Source organism: Choloepus didactylus (genome assembly GCF_015220235.1).
Source record: "Choloepus didactylus isolate mChoDid1 chromosome 13 unlocalized genomic scaffold, mChoDid1.pri SUPER_13_unloc1, whole genome shotgun sequence".
Classification (NCBI taxonomy): Eukaryota; Metazoa; Chordata; class Mammalia; order Pilosa; family Megalonychidae; genus Choloepus; species Choloepus didactylus.
This window is the reverse complement of record NW_023637588.1, coordinates 769501-788138: the sequence shown is the minus strand read 5'-3', so window position 1 is coordinate 788138 and position 18638 is coordinate 769501. Positions and strand designations below refer to the sequence as shown.

Sequence of the window (18638 nt, the reverse complement as noted above, 5' to 3'; positions counted from 1 at the left end):
TTGAAGGGACTGTTACTAGAAATGTGGATGCTACAGTTACTTCCAATGACCCTTTACCTGGACATGATGACTGTATGATTGCAAACAGGAAGAAAGGCATTCCTTCTGCTGAAGTGGCAGATAATTTAGCAAAATTGGGTTCTTATGAAAGAGCTTGAAAGGAAAGATTTTGGATATTTAGCTGAGGAGATTTCCAAGCTAAGTGTGGAAATTGCAGCCTTGGTTTTCCTTGCAGCCTGTAGTAAAATGGGAGAGAAAATGGTTAAGGAGAGAACTAAACTCCTGGGCATAAAGAAACCAGAAATTGATGGTTTGGAAATTTTGGGGCTTCTCTCAAATATATCCCCAGTATATAATAATCTATATGAGGGTTTAACTGAACCTGGATCCAATCAGCCATACAGTGCAAGTCAGGATTAGAGCTGCAGTTATTCAGGAAGGATCTGTGGAAAGTCCCACTGTTTGTTGGATTTGTTCCCTGAATACCACATGAAATATCAACTAGTTTTTTTTTTGTGAGATCTGTATGAATGAAACCATTTCCAGCCTGGACCAAAAGTGACAGATGGAAGGACAAAATCACTTCAAGGGCAGAACCATGTAAGTTGAGACCTGGAGACATTGGTTCAGGCCAAGAGAGGCAACCCGACCCTGTGTGTGGAAAGGGTGAATCTTCCCTGGCACTTGGAGAGGGCAGCCCATTTTTCAGGAAGTGTGCTACCACACCAGTGTTCTCAGAGGGTGGAATTTATGACACAGGGATTGCAGACAGTCTAGCTGCCACCCCAATCCTTTATAAGGTTGAGGCCTTCTCTTTAGTGTTTTAGGAGATCATGGATACCATGAAAGCATTATGAAGGATTAGTGGTGTCTTTCCATTGGACACCAGAGGATAAAATATTGTTTTATAGACGGATATTTCAGACCTTGAAATCTAATGGAGTATACTCTGCAGGGTTGGGGGACTGTTTGAAACCTGTGACCCCTGTTTTCCTTCCAATACTTCCCTATTGGAATGGGAATATTTATTTTATGTCTGCCCCTCCATTGTATATTTGAAGAAGATACCTTGTCCTCTCTGTTTCACAAGTCCACAGAGAGAAGGGAATTGTGCCTCAGAGCAGACAGCACCTATAACTGATTTTGATGAGACTTGGTACAAAGCATTGTTTCTAAAATGATTTACATTTTTTGGGATATTGTGATGGAATCAATGTATTTTGCATATGGAAAGAATATGCCTTTTGGGGGGTCCGGAGGGTGAAATGTGGTATTTTGAAATGGTATGTACCCCAGAAAAACATATTCTTAAATATAATTGATTCCTGTGTTTTTGAACCCATTGTAAGCAGGAATTTTAATGAAGTTATTTCAGTTTAGGTGCGTCCCACCTCAATCAGGATGGTTTTTAATTTTATTAATGGAGTCATTTATAAAGAAATGAAATTCAGAGAGAGAAAATGATGGAAGCAAGAAGATGAAATCAATGAAACAAAAAAAGAAAAGGGAGAGACCAGCAGACACTGCCATGTGACTTGTAATGTGACAGAGGCAACAAGGATTGCCAGCAGCCATCCCCAGATTGCTGGTCTTCAGGAAGAAAGCATCATCTTGTTCATGACTTGATGTGGACATTTTCCAAGCCTCAAATCTGTGAGAAAAAAAATAAGTTCTCACTGTTTAACACAACTCATTTCAATGTTTTTTCTTTGAGTAGCTGGTGCATCTCAGTCACTGGACATTGTCTTGAGGCGTTACAAACAACTCTGCAGCTGCTGATAAAACACCAGAAAACATGGGTAATGCAACCAAGCAATGAGATGGAGTTAAACTGTCAGAGTTGACAGCAGTTTGGGGCACAACGTCAGAAATGAGGCAAAGATCAAATAAGGACAGATTGTTTAAGCAAAAATACCTGATTTCATGTAGGCACAGGCCAAAGTAAGTTATGGAGAAAATGATGGCATTCCCCTTCAGGGCTGTCTGATAAATTACTATAAAAATTTTAATTTGTAATAACTGAAGCTCCTATGGGCCAGAAAAAAAACAAGAGAACCAATTCTATTACCATTGAGATGTCATTATTACTGATGATATTCTGCAGTAAAAAAGAAAAATGAGGATTATTAAAGGAACCAAGAACATCAAGTTTCCCCATTCAATGCTTACCTCACATTAATCAATATATGGTGTCTCTGTGTGTGTGTTTAATGTGTGTGTGTGTGTGTATTTGTGCAGGACAAGAGCTTTAACAATAAATTCTCTCCATCCATAAAATCTGAGTTTTTTAGTCATATGATAAAGACACATTGTTCTCTTTTTCTGTTCTACCTTATGAGTACCTAAGTTGTGTGATGCTATTCAGGCACATAATTAAATTGTTTAACATGTTACCCATTATCATCAATTTGTAGGTAAAGTACCATATGCATTAGAAAGAAGGATCTCAATTTGCATGTGTAGCAAGTGAAAGAAAAGCTATGGACTGTCTTATCTGTTTGTGCTAGTTGATTTCCATTTTGCTTCTTAAATTTTTTGGTCAAATTTTCAGCATTTATTTATACTTACCTTCTATTTTTCTTTATCTGTCATATATATTTTTATATATAACTGATGAAATATTCAACATTCCTCTCACTACTTTTCTATAAATTTCCTTTATTTGTAAATACTCTAAACTTTTCTGATAATCAGAGACTTAGAATATTTCTAAATGATTAAATGTCGTATTCATATTTTTTCTTATTTTTCAGTTTGTTTCTCTATTCTCACCCTTTATAATTTCATATCCTTTCACTTTTCTAATTTTCACATTTACAGGATAATTTCAAGCATTTTAAAAATTCATACACATATATTCATAATATATAATCTTTAATTTTAATATTATTTTATTAGAGAAATTTTAGGTGTACAGAAATAATTTCACCTAAATCCCCTATTGTTAACACCTTGCTTTAATGTGCATCATTTGCTACAATTCATGAAATAACATTTTTATGACTGTAACATTAACTACAGTCCATGGTTTAACTTTTAGTTCACTGTTTGTAAAATTCCATGGATTTTTAAAAATGTTCATTAGAGTAACATAAATAAAACCCCAAATTTCCTTTTTTAACCACATTCACCACTGTAATTCAGTGTGAATTATGTTCACAGTGTTGTCAACAATAACCATAACCATTACCAGCAAATATATGTAATCAGTTCTTAATTTAATATACTGCTACACACACAAAGATGGGAAGGTATGAATTCCAATCTACAAATCTGTATTTCCTTTGTATTCTACATTCTACTCTCCTGTTTTTGATTCTATGAAAAACATTTTGCTTATATATTCTGACATCTTCACAAATTTAATTTTCTAATAAGTCATAAATTAAATGATTATTGTCATGGACTTCTGTATTTTATTTCAAATTATTTTAAGTTTGACAACTCTTTAAAAGGGAAAATATTAGACTAGGGTTGGAAAAGCATATATATGTTTTTATTTGTTTGTATCTATGTATGTATGCATATATACATAGGCATAATTTACTCATATTTTGACGTTAAAACTTTCTAACACTGTAGTTGAGACATTATCTGTCAATACTGTTGATTTGTCTTTCTCTCACCACAATTGACCACTTTTCTGTATCAATCTAGGCATTTGACTTTTTCAACTGATTGGGAAATTATGACGACAGTGCAATGGGTTAAAAAATTGAGGTGAGTAGCATTTGTTTATATACTATAATTCATGGAACATTTAATAGGAAGTGAGACCTAGTAGGTTTGTATAGGTTAGAGTGAAATAACAATACATCCCAAAGAAATCTAGACAGAGAATAAAAGTATATATGGAGGGCCCCCTAAGGAGCTGGGGGAAATTGAAGAGGTGTTGGGCTTTCTCACCTGGATTGTTGCTGATGTTCTCACAAACATTGAGGACCGACAGTTTGATGTGCTGAGACCTCTGTCATGGGACTTGCCCTTATGAGGCTCCTTACTGTAAAGGAGAGGTTAAACCTGCTTATAATTGTGCCTGAGTCTCCCCCCAAGAACCTCTTTGTTGCTCAAATGTGGCCCCCTCTCTCTCTAGTTAACCCAACTCAGTGGGTAAAATCACTGCCCTCCCCCTAAATGGGATCTGTCTCCCAGGGGTGTAAATCTCCCTGGCAAAATGAGATATGACTCTTGGGTATAAATCTGGGCCTGACACCATGATATTGAGAACATCTTGACCAAAAGGGGGATGCAAAATGAAATGAAACAGTTTCAGTGGCTGAGAGATTCCAAATGGATTCAAGAGTTCACTCTGGTGGGCAATCTTATGTACTATACAGATAACCCATTTTAAGTTTCAGTGCATTGAAATAGCTAGAAATAAATACCTGAAACTATCAAACTACAACCCAGTAGCCTTGACTCTTCACGATGATTGTATAGCAATGCAGTTTACAAGGGGTGACAGTGTGATGGTGAAAGCCTTGTGGATTGCAGTACTTTTATTCAGTGTATGGATGTATGAGTAGAAAAATTGGGACAAAATACTAAATGAAAAATAAGGTGGGGGGTACTTTGAGTGTTCTTTTTTACTTTTATTTTTTATTCTTATAATCACTTTTTCTGGTACAAGGAAACTGTTCAAAAAATAGATTGGGGTGATGAATGCCCAACAATATGATGGCACTGTAAACAATTGATTGTACAATTTGGATGATTGTATTGTATGTGAATATATCTCAATAAAATCGAATTTAAAAAAAAAATTGATGTGAACAAATTCAGTCTAAAATGCTGAAATATCCAGACCTCTGCTCTTTTAAAAGTGCAGAATAAACAATAATAACTATTTGATACAAAGCCTTGTCAATGTATGGCAAAAATATTGTTTTTTTTATGTATTGACCCATTCTTACCTTTTCTCAGAATATCATTCATTCTTTTACTATATATACTAAATTTATTCTTTGACCAACATACAATGATAAAAAATAAACAAAGCAACTATTATTACTGGGTGTTTGGTGGGAATCAATATTTAATCTGATTTTCAAGGTAGGAAAACCCTCAAAAGTACTTAATCTTAAAGTATGTATATTTAAGAGTTATCAAATCTAAAGTGTGGTGAAGAGATTTGTTGTTCATTTCTTAATATTTATAATGAAATGTCATATTGTTCTACTCTCTGCAGGGTCTAAAAAATAATTCATTATAGTGCAGAAATTATTTTCCTTTTGGAAGAAAGCTATATTTTATAGATATCTAATGTTTAATGTTATTCAGTAATAAATATCAATTGATATTGTATTCTAAACTAAAAATTATGTTCACATTTTAATTGTATTGTCTTGGCAAATTATCAATTATTTGCTAAAATAATATTTTTTCCTCTGTAATTTCTACTAAAGAGACACATCTTAGTTCTCTAAAAATAATAACTTTAGAACTCTTTTTATAAAACAACTAAAATTTTTCCCTTAGACTTGCTATTTTGTATCTGAAATTATAAACATAAACCAGAATAAAAGAAAATTAGTATTCCCTGAAGTATCTCTCTGTCATATAGAAGATGGAATTTCTAACTGGTTTCTGAGAAGTTTCTGGTGATATTATTACTAGGCATTATTCCAGATGAACAATGTTAAGCCTGATTTTCAAATATTGAAAACTCCTTCCTTAAAGAACACCATGTCTCTTGCTCTTGACATTAGCAAACAAATTGCTGATAAAAAGTAACAGAACAAGGATGATAATAATTTTATCTATGTTCCTCATCATCTAAAGGCTTGAACTCAGAAATACTACAAAAGGAAATGATGCTACTCTTATTGAAATTAACTTGCTTAATCTTTTCTTCACAAGCATAAGAGAAAATACATTGCACTCTTTTAAATGTGGAAATAGAGAACCACAACTAACCTTTACTTACTCATGAGTGACTTCAAACACTCAAATATAATCAAAAGTCTCCATATTAGAGAGAATTAAAGAATATATTTGCCTAATCATTTCTTCAGCCCTTATGGAGAAAGGCTGTGTCTGACAATTTCCCATCTCAATCACAGCACAAAATGACAACTTACTATATATTTTCTACTGTAGAGTCTGCTGGCTAGTACATGATTCTAATCTATCAATAAAATAAGGACAAAGGCAAAAGTCTCAACTGAAGGCATGCTGTAAAATATTGTAAAATTATTTAATTATACATAATTACATTTGGTTTAAATTGCTTTTAAAAGAGTTTGACATTTCATAAGTGTTAAGTATATGGTATCCTCTTGTTTGGTCAAGCAAGCACAAGCCCAAGACCTAATATGGCAGCATTCTCTGGATTGATCAGCCAGCTTTCTGCTGACAAGTTGATTACTTTGAACGGCTTCCATCATGGTAGATACATTTTGTTCTAACTGAAATAGAAAGATACCCTGCATATGGGTTTGCCTTATCTTTTCATAATTCTTTTCCCCAAACTAACATCCATGGACTTATGGAATGCCTTACCCTCAGTCATAGTATTCCACTTTAATGTTTATGAATATTATTCCCTTGTTTTCTTATGCATATGTTTGTATAGACACAAAAATCAAATATCTTTGCTTTCTTCCCTATGTTATCCCCTTATCATATACATGCAGTTTATTAAATTGTGCCATACTATTTAAGTCATAGGATGTCAACTTTAAGAGTGAGTATTACCCAAAGACTTGCACCAGCTTCTGGGTAAAGTCAGGGCATATTCTTTCCATGCAGGGTAGTGGAATATTTTAAGTGAAAATATGACTGTTATTGTTTTGGTTTAGTCCTTAAGTATAGTTAAGTTGATGTGTATGGGTGCTGAGTTGACTAGGCATGGACTATGAAGGTTAAGTTCATGTGTCAACCTGGCTAGGTTTTTTTTGTCCCAGACCAATCTCATACAGAGTTCAGGAGGGTGCAGTTGCTAGATCAAAAAACACATCAGGCACAGAAGTGGAGATGGGTTTATTGGGACTTACAAACAGGAGATTTTCCAGTGATGGCCAGCTAGACATTAGCATTCTGCAAAGGGAACAGAAATGAATGAGGCAATATATGATTTCAGAGCAAAGGCATTCCATATAGTATGAGGCTATCATGTCTCTAGTGTATCATTAATGGGGTCTACGACCTGATGTTTTATTAAGGTTAGTGTTTAAGTGTGAGTTACAATCAATGCCATTTTTTACATCCATAATTACATTCTTCCCCCTCTGGGGAGATTGCTTACTTTCTTGACTTTTGTCTTTGGTTAAAGCAGGTTTGTTACAGTCTTTGGGGGGGGGGGGGCTGGGTATCAGGCTGCCACAGCTATTGCATTCAGTTGTTTCATCAAGCAAGCACTGGCCTGATTATTATTGTGAGATAATTTCATGGATATAAATCATCAGCAAGTTGATTGTATCCATGGCTGATGACATGTACAATCAACTAAGGAGATTGCCTTCAACAATGAGAGAGGTGTCACCCAATAAGTTGAAGGCCTTAAAAAGGAGAAGTCATGATTTCAGTAGTCAAAAGGGGAGAATTTCCACCTATACTTCTGTCAGTCAGATTCTCATAGGGAGTTCATTGAAATCCTTCATCAGAGTTTCCTGCTTGTAATTTGCATCTGTACAGTTTCATGAGCTCAATCTTATAATAAATATCATAATGTCTCCTGGAAGTTCTGCTTCTCTGGAGAAACCTATGGGGAAAAACTTCAGTGTGATATTTGAACTTTATTGAGAAATAAAAGCAGAATTGATTAGACTTTGAGTGTGTTATATACAGGGTTCCAAATCATAACAAAATTCAAATAATATATTAAACACACAGAATGTGTTTTTTTCACATTTCCTGTAGGGATGGATGAGAAAGAGATGATTCCTGGAGGAGTTTGCAGGATCATTCTTTTCCTCAATTTTCCAAGAAAAAGTACTGGGATATATGTAAACTTGTATAATGAAGACGTTTTCCTAAGTTTTATCCTAGAACTGTTATGAATTTATTTTTATATTCAGATCTATAATTACCCAGGAAATGCTTTTGTGACTTGTGAGAATTGTAGATCATTTTATTTGTCCCATACATCTGTAGATAACTTTGTCTCTTGTCTTGCAATAACCATAATCTTCCTTCTCATTTTCTATGCATTTTTGCAGTAAAATTCGTTAAATCCTTTCTGTGGTGCATTGAAATTTGGTAATGTGTTAATACATGTTTTTCATTAATTCTGAAAGTTTCTCAAGAATTATCACTTCAAATATTGTTTCAGTCACATTATATTCTTTCCTCTCCTTCTGAGACTTCACAAAAGGATTTCAACAGTAACTCTCAGCTTCCTTCTCAGTGCCCTCTTCCTGGTTCTCTTGAAATCAGGGCTTATCTCTTTTTGATTTCTATCTTCTACAAGAAATCAGATTAGTAATTACACAGTGTACTAGGATGTAATACTTTTATGCAGATTACATAAAAATATTATATCTACTTTTTTCTTTGCCTTCAGATTGTCAATAAGAATTAATTAATTTATAATTAATAGAACTAAAAGTGCCCATTTTGCCCTTCTAATTTAATAATGTATCTTAAAGTTGCTCCATATAATACATAGACCTCGTTTATCTCACTAATATACACTATTCCATTAGAAATATGCATTAAGACTTCCTTACTAAATTTTCTATGGATATACACTTGGTTTGTTTCAAAATGTTTTCTTTAAACAATGCACATTGCAATATTTAGCATACATAGATATTTAATATATCACAGTAAATATATCTGTAGTTATATCTTCAGGAGTTACATTACTAGGACAAAGGAGAATTTAAAAAATTTAATTGACAGTGGTAAAATTTTTCACCCTAGATGTTATACAAATTTGCATCCAAATAATGTGCGAGAATGTGGGTCACCCATCCCCTACCTATAGGGACCACTTTGCACTAAAACATTTTTATCCTTGCTAAACGTATAAGTAAATATTGATTTTTCAGTGCAGTTTTAATTTGTACATGCTACTGAATATCTCATACATCATAGAACCATTTATATTTCCTTTTACACAAACTGTTACCCATTTTTTTAAATTGAAAGGTAGGTTTTCTTTTTATTCTCTATTGGTTTTTGAAACTGTTTATACATCAAGAATCCCACTGTCTGTGTGATATAATTCCACATTATTGCAAGTTTATCATTTGAATTTCTTTAAAATGATTACCGCCATCTAGGGATGCTTATAAAAAGTCAAATTCATCAATATACCTTTTATAAATTATGGATATTGTATTATATTTTAAAGTCTTTTGTGCTCTACGATTATATTTTTATTCTCTTATATATATTATATATATATATATATATATATATATATATATATATATATATATATGCCTGTGTGTTTATGTTCATATATGTATATATAGATGCACAAATTCAAGAAGATGTATGTATTAGTTAGGGTTCTCTAAGGAGACAGAATCAATGAGAGATGTAACAAACTGTCAACTCCAGGGAAGATGTCTGATGAACTCCTTGGGAAACAAACTGAAAACTTTGACGAAATCCTCAGGAAATGAACTGGGATTTTTGATGAACGTGCTCGATGAACTCCTCAGGAAATGAACCAGCAACTTTGACAAGCTCCCCAGGAAATGTTTCACTGGGCAGCCGAAGAAGAAGTGAAGGCTCTCTAACCGTCCAGCTTATAAGACTTCAACTGATCACCTGGACCAAATCCAGCCAGTTGCATTCTCTAATTGTGGAAGGCACGCCCCTTGATGAGTCATCAGTCAGCTGCAGTCAATTGACTGATGATCCAACAAACCAGCCTGTTGGTTTATTAACCAGCCTCAAATACCCTCACAGCAATCATCAGGTCAGTGACCAATTGACCAGACAGCTGGGTCACCTAGCCAAGTTAACACATGAACCCAACCATGACAGTCCACCCCTTGTCAACTTGGCAGTTGTACACATCACCTAAAGCCATACCTTCAAAATGAATGTTACAGCTTATGCAATATGATAAGGGGATAAGACAGAGAAGAAAGCAAAGATATTTGCTTTACAGACAAATACAAAGATAATCATAACAAAATGAGGAGGAAATATTCATGTCATCATAGTCCTCATTTCTGTAACTGGTCATGTGGCCATAGTTCATATTTATCATGACCTTCTTCCACTATCCATTCCGTGTTCCCTTTACCCTCAGCAAGCACTTCAGCTTGCCGTGGTTCTTTGCCTGGCGGGGTGACCCAAACCTTCATTCCTGAAGTTTCTTGGCCATTGGTAGTCCTACCTGGATTGGGTTGTTGCAGTTTTCCATTGACTTGAATCATGGGGCATGGTAGTACTAAGAGACACCCTAGGGGATCTCCTGTATTCCAGGAAAACTCTTCTTTATTTCCATTGTGTAGTTGTAGTACTATTTCCCCTTGATAGTCAGGATCAATCACCCCAGCCAGTACAGTAATCCCCGTACTTGCCTGTTGATTCAGAGGCATAAGAAACCCAAAGTGGCCAGGTGGCAGTCTTAACTTCCAGTTCAATGGGATTATTGTTGTGTTTCCTGGTGGAAGCACTCCTCCTTTTGGAACCAAGACCTGTAGACCAGCAGAGCTTAAACTTGCAGGGACAGGAAGCAAAAATTTCCCTAGTGGATCACTAGGAGTGATAGTGAGTGGAGCCACTCCTGTTTCCACCTCTTGATTCCTGGACCCATGATCCTGGCTATGGGAGAAACAGCACCATAGAGTGGATGCTGATTCAGAGCATACACAGCTTCCTGGAGAACACTGCCCCAACCCTGCAAGGTATTGCCACCTAGTTGGTGCCATAATTGAGTCTTCAATAGGCCATTCCACCATTCTATCAACACAGCTGCCTCTGGATGATGGGGAACATGGTTAAGACCACAGAATTCCATGAGCATGTGCCCATTCCCTCAATTCATTTGCTGTGAAGTAGGTTCCTTGGTCCGAAGCAATGCTGTGTGGAATACCATGATGGTGGATGAGGCATTCTGTAAGTCCACAGATCATAGTTTTGGCAGAAGCATGTCATGCAGGGAAGGCAAACCCATATCCAGAGTATGTACCTATTCCAGTAAGAACAAATCACTGCCCTTTCCATGATGGAAGTGGTCCGATGTAATCAACCTGCCACCAGGTAGCAGGCTGATTACCCTGAGGAATGCTGCCATATCAGGGACTGAGTGTGGGTCTCTGCTGCTGGCAGATTGGACACTCAGCAGTGGCCATGGCCAGGTCAGCCTTGGTGAGTGGAAGTCCACGTTGCTGAGCCCATGCATAACCTCCATCCCTACCACCATGACCACTTTGTTCATGAGCCCATTGGGCAATGACAGGAGTTTCTGGGGAAAGAGGCTGATTGGTATCCACCAAACAGGTCATTTTATCCACTTGGTTATTAAAACCTTCTTCTGTTGAAGTCACCCTCTGGTGAGCATTCACATGGGACACAAATATCTTCATGTTGTGTGCCCACTCAGAAAGGTCTATCCACATACCCCTTCCCCAGACTTCTTTGTCACCAATCTTCCAATCATGTTCCTTCCAAGTCCCTGCCCATCCAGCCAAACCATTAGCAACAGCCCAGGAATCAGTATACAGATGCACCTCTGGCCAGTTCTCCTTCCAAGTAAAGTGAACAACCAGGTGCACTGCTCGAAGTTCTGCCCACTGGGAGGATTTCCTCTCACCACTGTCCTTCAGGGACATCCCAGAAAGGGGATGCAGTGCTGCAGCTGTCCACTTTTGGGTGGTGCCTGCATATCGTGGAGAACCATCTGTAAACCAAGCCCTAGTCTTCTCTTCCTCAGTCATCTGACTGTAAGGAACTCCCCAAGATGCCATAGCTCTGGGCTGGGAAAGAGAAGGTAAGGTGGAAGGAGTGGGGCCATGGGCATTTGGGCCACTTCCTCATGTAACTTACTTGTACCTTCAGGACCTGCTCAAGCTCTATCTCTTTTATACCATTTCCATTTTATGATGGAGTGCTGCTATGCACGCCCAACTTTATGGCTGGGTGGGTCAGACAACACCCAGCTCATGATAGGTAACTCAGGTTTCATGGTAACTTGGTGGCCCATGGTTAAGCGTTCTGTCTCTACTAAGGCCCAGTAGCAGGCCAAAAGCTGTTTCTCAAATGGAGAGTAGTTATCTTTAGAGGATGGTAAAGCTTTACTCCAAATTCCTAAGGGCTGGCATTGTGATTCTCTTATAGGAGGCTGCCAAAGTCTCCAAACAGCATCTCTATTTGCCACTGACACTTCCAGCACCATTGGGTCAGCTGGATCGTATGGTCCAAGTGGCAGAGCAACTTGCACAGCAGCCTGGACCTGTCACAGAGCATCATCTTGCTCTGTTCCCCACTCAAAACTAGAAGCTTTTCTAGTCACTTGGTAAATGGGCTGGAGTAGCACACCTAAATGAGGAATATGTTGTCTCCAAAACCAAAAGAGGCCAACTAAGTGTTGTGCCTCTTTTTTCGTTGTAGGAGGGGTCAGATGCAGCAGCTTATCCTTCACCTTAGAAGGAATATCTTGACAGGCCCCACACCACTGGACACCTAGAAATTTTACTGAGGTGGAAGTCCCCTGTATTTTTGTTGGATGTATCTCCCATCCTCTGCCATGCAAATACCTCACCAACAAAACTAGAGTAGTTGTTACTTCTTGCTCACTAGGTCCAATCAACATGATATCATCAATATAATGGACCAGTGTGATGTCTTGTGGGAGGGAGAAATGATCAAGATCCCTGCAGACAATATTATGACATAGGGCTGGAGAGTTGATATAACCCTGAGGTAGCACAGTGAATGTAAACTGCTGGCCTTGCCAGCTGAATGCAAACTGTTTCTGGTGGTCCTTGCTGACAGCAATTGAGAAAAAAGTATTTGCCAGACCATTAGCTGCATACCAGGTACCAGGGGATGTGTTGATTTGCTCAAGCAATGATACCACATCTGGAACAGCAGCTGTAATTGGAGTCACCACCTGGTTAAGCTTATGATAATCCACAGTCATCCTCCAAGACCCATCTGTTTTCTGCACAGGCCAAAAAGGAGAGTTGAATGCGAATGTGGTGGGAATCACCACCTCTGCCTGTTTCAAGTCCTTAAGAGTGGCATTAATCTTTGCAATCCCTCCAGGAATCTGGTGTTGCATCTGTTTCACTATTTTGCTAGGCAGGGGCAGTTCTAGTGGCTTCCACTTGGCCTTTCCCACCATAATAGCCCTCGCTCCAGGAGTCAGGGAACCAATGTGAGGATTCTGCCAGTTGCTGAGTATGTCTATTCCAATTATGCATTCCAGCACTGGGGAAACAACCACAGAATGGGTCTGGGGACCCACTGGACCCACTGTGAAACAGACCTAAGCTAAAACTCCATCAATGACCTGACCTCCATAAGCTCCAACTCTGACTGGTGGACCAGAGTGATGTTTTGGGTCTCCGGGAATTAATGTCACTTCTGACCCAGTGTCTAAAATCCACAAAATATCTGATCATTTCCTTTCCACCAATGCACAGTCACCCTGGTAAAAGGCTGTAGGTCCCCCTGGGGGAGGCTGGAGGAAGATAACAGTATAAACTTGGGCAGTGTAACAGGGTCCTTCTGCTAGGGTACCCAGCCCTCTCTTCATTCAAGGGGCTCTGGATCTGTAAACTCTCAAGTCTGGGAAGTGATTAAGGGGCCGTGACTCTCTGTTTTTGTAATTCAAGGGAGACTTTTGTTCAAGTGACCTAGAATTCTTCTGCTTATATAGTTCAAATAAGAATTTAGTCAATTGCCCATCTATTTTACTACTTGGTACTCCGTGATCCACTAGCCAATGCCATAAGTCTCTGTGAGTCATATTATTTTGATTGCTGCTTTGAGCCTGTTTTCCATTATGGTAGCCATGCCCACCTTGTCTGTGGCGATTAACTGCAGCCACTTGGCTTCTGCTGACTCAGGACCCAATTATCTGCATTGTGTTTAAGGATTCCAGCTCAGTGACAGCAGTTCCTACAGTAATATCTGACCTACAGAGAAGGGCAACTACAGAGCTCTTCAGGGATGATGGAGCTAGTTTCACAAATTTATTCCTTACAGTCCTGGTAAAAGGTGTGTCCTCTGGACATTCCAGGCCCATGTGAGCAGGTCTTCCATGATAAATCCACTCTGACATTCCAATATCTCTAAGCCTTTGAATCCCCTCCTCCACATTGTACCAGGGCAGTTCTGGCATTTCAACCTCTGGTAATGCCAGCCACCTTTTGATCCATGTTTCAGCCAGCCACCCTAACAAACTGTTAACACCCTTTCTAACCCCTCGAGCTACAACATTGAATACAGAATCTCTGCTTAGTGGGCCCATATCAGTAAATTCAGCCTGATCCAACCTTATATTCCTTCCACCATTATCCCACACTCTTAATATCCATTCCCACATATATTCCCCTGGTTTCTGTCTGTATAAGTTGGAAAACTCATGCAGTTCTTTTGGAGTATAGCGTACCTCCTCATGGGTCACAGTTTGCACCTCATCCTTTGGGGCTTGTTGGGACTTGAGCCTAGTTATAGGTGTTGAAGCAAAAACTGGTGGTGGGGGTGGGTTATGAAAAGAGTTAGAATTATCTCTCAAGCCATTCACCTCAGGACATTCTGTTGCATTTTCATCTCTTAAAACAGGATTAATCTCTCCAGACAAAGGAGTGAGGGCTGCTTCCCCAGGACAGACCTCTACAGGTAAATCTAACAATGACCCAGCAGAATACAGGGTTCCAATGTCCTCACTGTCATTATTATCAACCATATGTCCCCATCCCAAGTTTCCAGATCCCATTCTTTTCCAATCAATGCCTTTACTTTAACAGCAGACACCCTGAGAGGTTGAGATTTTAGTTTACGTTGTAAATGTGCTACCCACACAATGAGAGACTGCATCTGATTTTCAGAAACTTCCAGTCTGTGGGCACAGGAAATAAGATTTTCTTTCAGGGCACACATGGAAACCTGTACATCTGTCATACGGTGTTTAAGTTTTGAATTTGAAGCCTTTAGCTCATCCCTTTCTCTTACAACTGTATCCAAAGTATCTAAGATCAGCCAGCCAACATCATTATACCTCTTAATACTGCAAAACTGTGAAAGTGTCGAAAACACTGTCACCCAGAGCCTTGCTTCATACCAAAGTATGATTAGGAGAATCAAATGGTGCTATTTTGCATATTTCCTTTGCCAACTCCTGCCGTGGACTGTCAGTGCCCTCTTGATTATTGGAAATAGAGTCATTAGTGCCTCTGAATCTAATCAGAGTAGCAAACAAATTGTAAAAGCCCATTTTAAGATTCTGTTTCTCAAGAACCACTCCCAGTACCAAGTTGTATTAGTTAGGGTTCTCTTGGGAAACAGAATCAATGAGAGATGTAACAAACTGTCAACTCCAAGGAAGATGTCCAATGAACTCCTCAGGAAACAAACCGACAACTTTGATGAACTCCTCAGGAAATGAACCAGCAACTTCAACGAGCTCCCCAGGAAATGCTTCACTGGGCAGCTGAAGAAAAAGTGAAGGTTCTCTAACCGTCCAGCTTATAAGCCTTCAACTGGACCAAATCCAGCCAATTGCGTTCTCTCATTGTGGAAGGCATGCCCCTTGATGAGTCATCAGTCAGCTGCACTCAATTGTCTGATGATCCAACAAACAATCCCATTGGTTTATTAACCAGCCTCAAATATCCTCACAGCAATCATCAGGTCAGTGCCTGCTTGACCAGACAGCTGGGTCACATAGCCAAGTTGACACATGAACCCAACCATCACAATGTAGAACAAATTAATAAGCCATATCATAGACTGAGAAAGCTAGCTCCCCAGTTCATTTGAAAAAACAAGGGAGATTGCAAGCAATTGATCTTTGGCTTTGTGTTTGGAAATATCCTGGAGTGCTGCATGTATAACTAGGCTAGGGGCCTAGTGTAATCACAGCCATGGTTATGTGGAATGGAAGGTAGAAACATGTAAAGGTAGACAAAATGTAATTTTAGAAATATTTGAATATGAATTTAAGTGTGGAAATTTTTGTGAATCCAATATGTAATCATTGACTGTGAATTTACAAGGCCACATCTGTATTTTAAGAAAATAATTTGAATGGTAACGTGAAGGATATATTTTATGTTTGAAATGAACTAGGCATACAAAATACTTAGAAAGTTCTTCAATTAGTGTATGGAAAGATATTGAGTGTGAACTTGACCATATAATGGCTATTTGGTGAGGGCTGGACTCTTCTTAGTCCCCACTTTCCCCTGCAATCCTTAGTACTTTTATGTACTCCCCTTCACACAGTGGCTTGAAGAAACATACATGTACTAGTACAACAACAATAATAAAACTTTGGCTAAATGCAACGTTACGATTCATTACATTACAATGAATCCTGTGTAAGGTCCTATTTAGAGTTTATGTCATAAAAGAAATAATTATTACTTTGATTTTATATGTTTCATGTCTAGCCACCTCTCATTTGTCTCCCTGACTCAAAACAAAAAGCTTCATTAGGTATATACTACTTTGAGGTCATTTAAATATGTAGTTTTGTTAATTTCAATGTAGAACAAGCTGTTTAATACTCTAATATTCCAACGCAGGTAACTTAACCTTGATATTTTCATTGTTATCCAAAAAATCCTAAATCTTAGAAATTGCCTTCCAAGAGTTATTGTAAATGGATATTAGATGGGATGGATTCCAGATGTCAGTTTCATGCATGCTAGAAAAATGAAGAATAGATAAGTGAATATTTGAAAAGTTCATATAAACACACTTATTTTCCTTGGTATTTCACATCCCACCATTTCTCATCCCACTATTCATATTTTATACACCACAACATATTTTATGTAGCATTTATACATATTTTTCCATATCTTGCTGCATTCTGTAAGGCTGTGCTGTCCAAAATGGTATCCACTGGCCACATGGGACTACTGGCCACTTGAAATGTATATTATCAAAAGTGAATGTACTTTAAGTATAAAATGCATGACATATTTTGAAGACTCTGCATGAGAAAAGTAAATAAAACATCAATTAATTTATATCAGTTACAATTAAGATAATATTTAAATAAAAGAATGGATTATTATATTAACAGTAAAATATGTACAAGCAGGAAGTATATTGCATGTAAAATATTTCAATAACTTCTATGAAAATAATATCAATGTTGATAATGTTGATATTAATTATAATAATGATTTAGTTAAACATATTTACATTAATATTACTTCATTTCACTTTTTTGTGTGCATACTAGAAAATTTTTAATTACATATGTATCTCACATTATATATATTTTAGACAGTACTACTCTAGGATATTCTAATCAACCTGAAAGTGGGAATAAAGCAAACAAAGTAAGAATGACAATGACTAGTCTTTCATGGCAGAGAGTACCCCAATCAGTCTTTTCACAGCACCCAGCATTTCCTTATTCCTCAGGCTGTAGATAATGAGATGGAGCATATGGGTGATGATGGTGTAGAAGACTGTCAAAATCTTATCATCTCTTGGTGAGCAAGCTTCCTGGGCCAAATGTAAGTGTACCACAAAAGGAGCATATAAAAGGTCACTACAGTAAATTGTGTTGAACAGGTAGTGAAAGCCTTTTTCTTTCCCTCTTTTGAGAACATATGGTAGACTGTGAATAGGACCCAGCCATAGGAAGCAGTGATGCCAAGGAAAGAAAGGAGGAGAAAGGCTTGTGCTCACAAAAACCATGTGTTCATAGGCACAGGTGTCTATACATGCCAGAAGCAACATAGCTGGAACATCACAAAAGTAGTGGTCAATGGCCAGGGACTGGCAGTAAGGAAAGTGGAGGGCATAGGCCATATGTGCCAGGGAGCTAATGGGCCCCAAGATCCAAGATCCTGTAATCAGCTGGACACACATGATTTTGCACATATAGATGGGATAATGAAGGGGTTGAGAAATGGCCATGTAATGGTCATAGGACATGGAGGCCAGCAATAAACTTTAAGAACTTGCCATTGTCAGGAAGAAGAAGCTTTGCACACCATATCCCAGGAAGGAGAGATGCGTTTTCTGGTAAGAAAGGAAGTTGAATGCCCTCTTGGGCACTGTACTGGAGTTGGTCATCAGGTCCATGAGAGAGAGCTGTCTGAGTAGAAAGTGCATAGGTTTGTGGAGCCAGGGATCCAATCTTATGAGGGAAATCATGGCTGAGATTCCCATTAAGGTAATAAAGAATATGAGAATGATGAGGGTCAGAAGCAGGCCAGTTTGATTTGGGGGAAACAAACTCAACAAAATGAAGTCATTTGAAGCTTGATTCCATCTCCCCATGAAAACTTACTGCTTTAATACCCTTGAGAGAAAAATGAAAACAAAAAATGAAGTAAAAAATCATGAAACACAGTGAAACAAGAGCATAGGAAGGAACTCTGTATCAATTAATTCTTGTTTGCAACCAATTGTGATTCTTCCAAGACATCACCTTTTGTTGAATTGATATAACTATCTGAATTGAATGCCCCATTACCATTATTCTTTTTGAAAACAACACAGTAAGTCAAATTTTCATTAATTCTCTCTCATAT

General features: G+C 37.8%; 1 pseudogene; it reads right to left on the bottom strand.

Moving 5' to 3' along the window:
- Positions 1-17448: 17448 nt before the first annotated feature.
- On the bottom strand, positions 17449-18384 carry LOC119524766 (annotated as a pseudogene).
- Between the last annotated feature and the right edge of the window lie 254 nt (positions 18385-18638).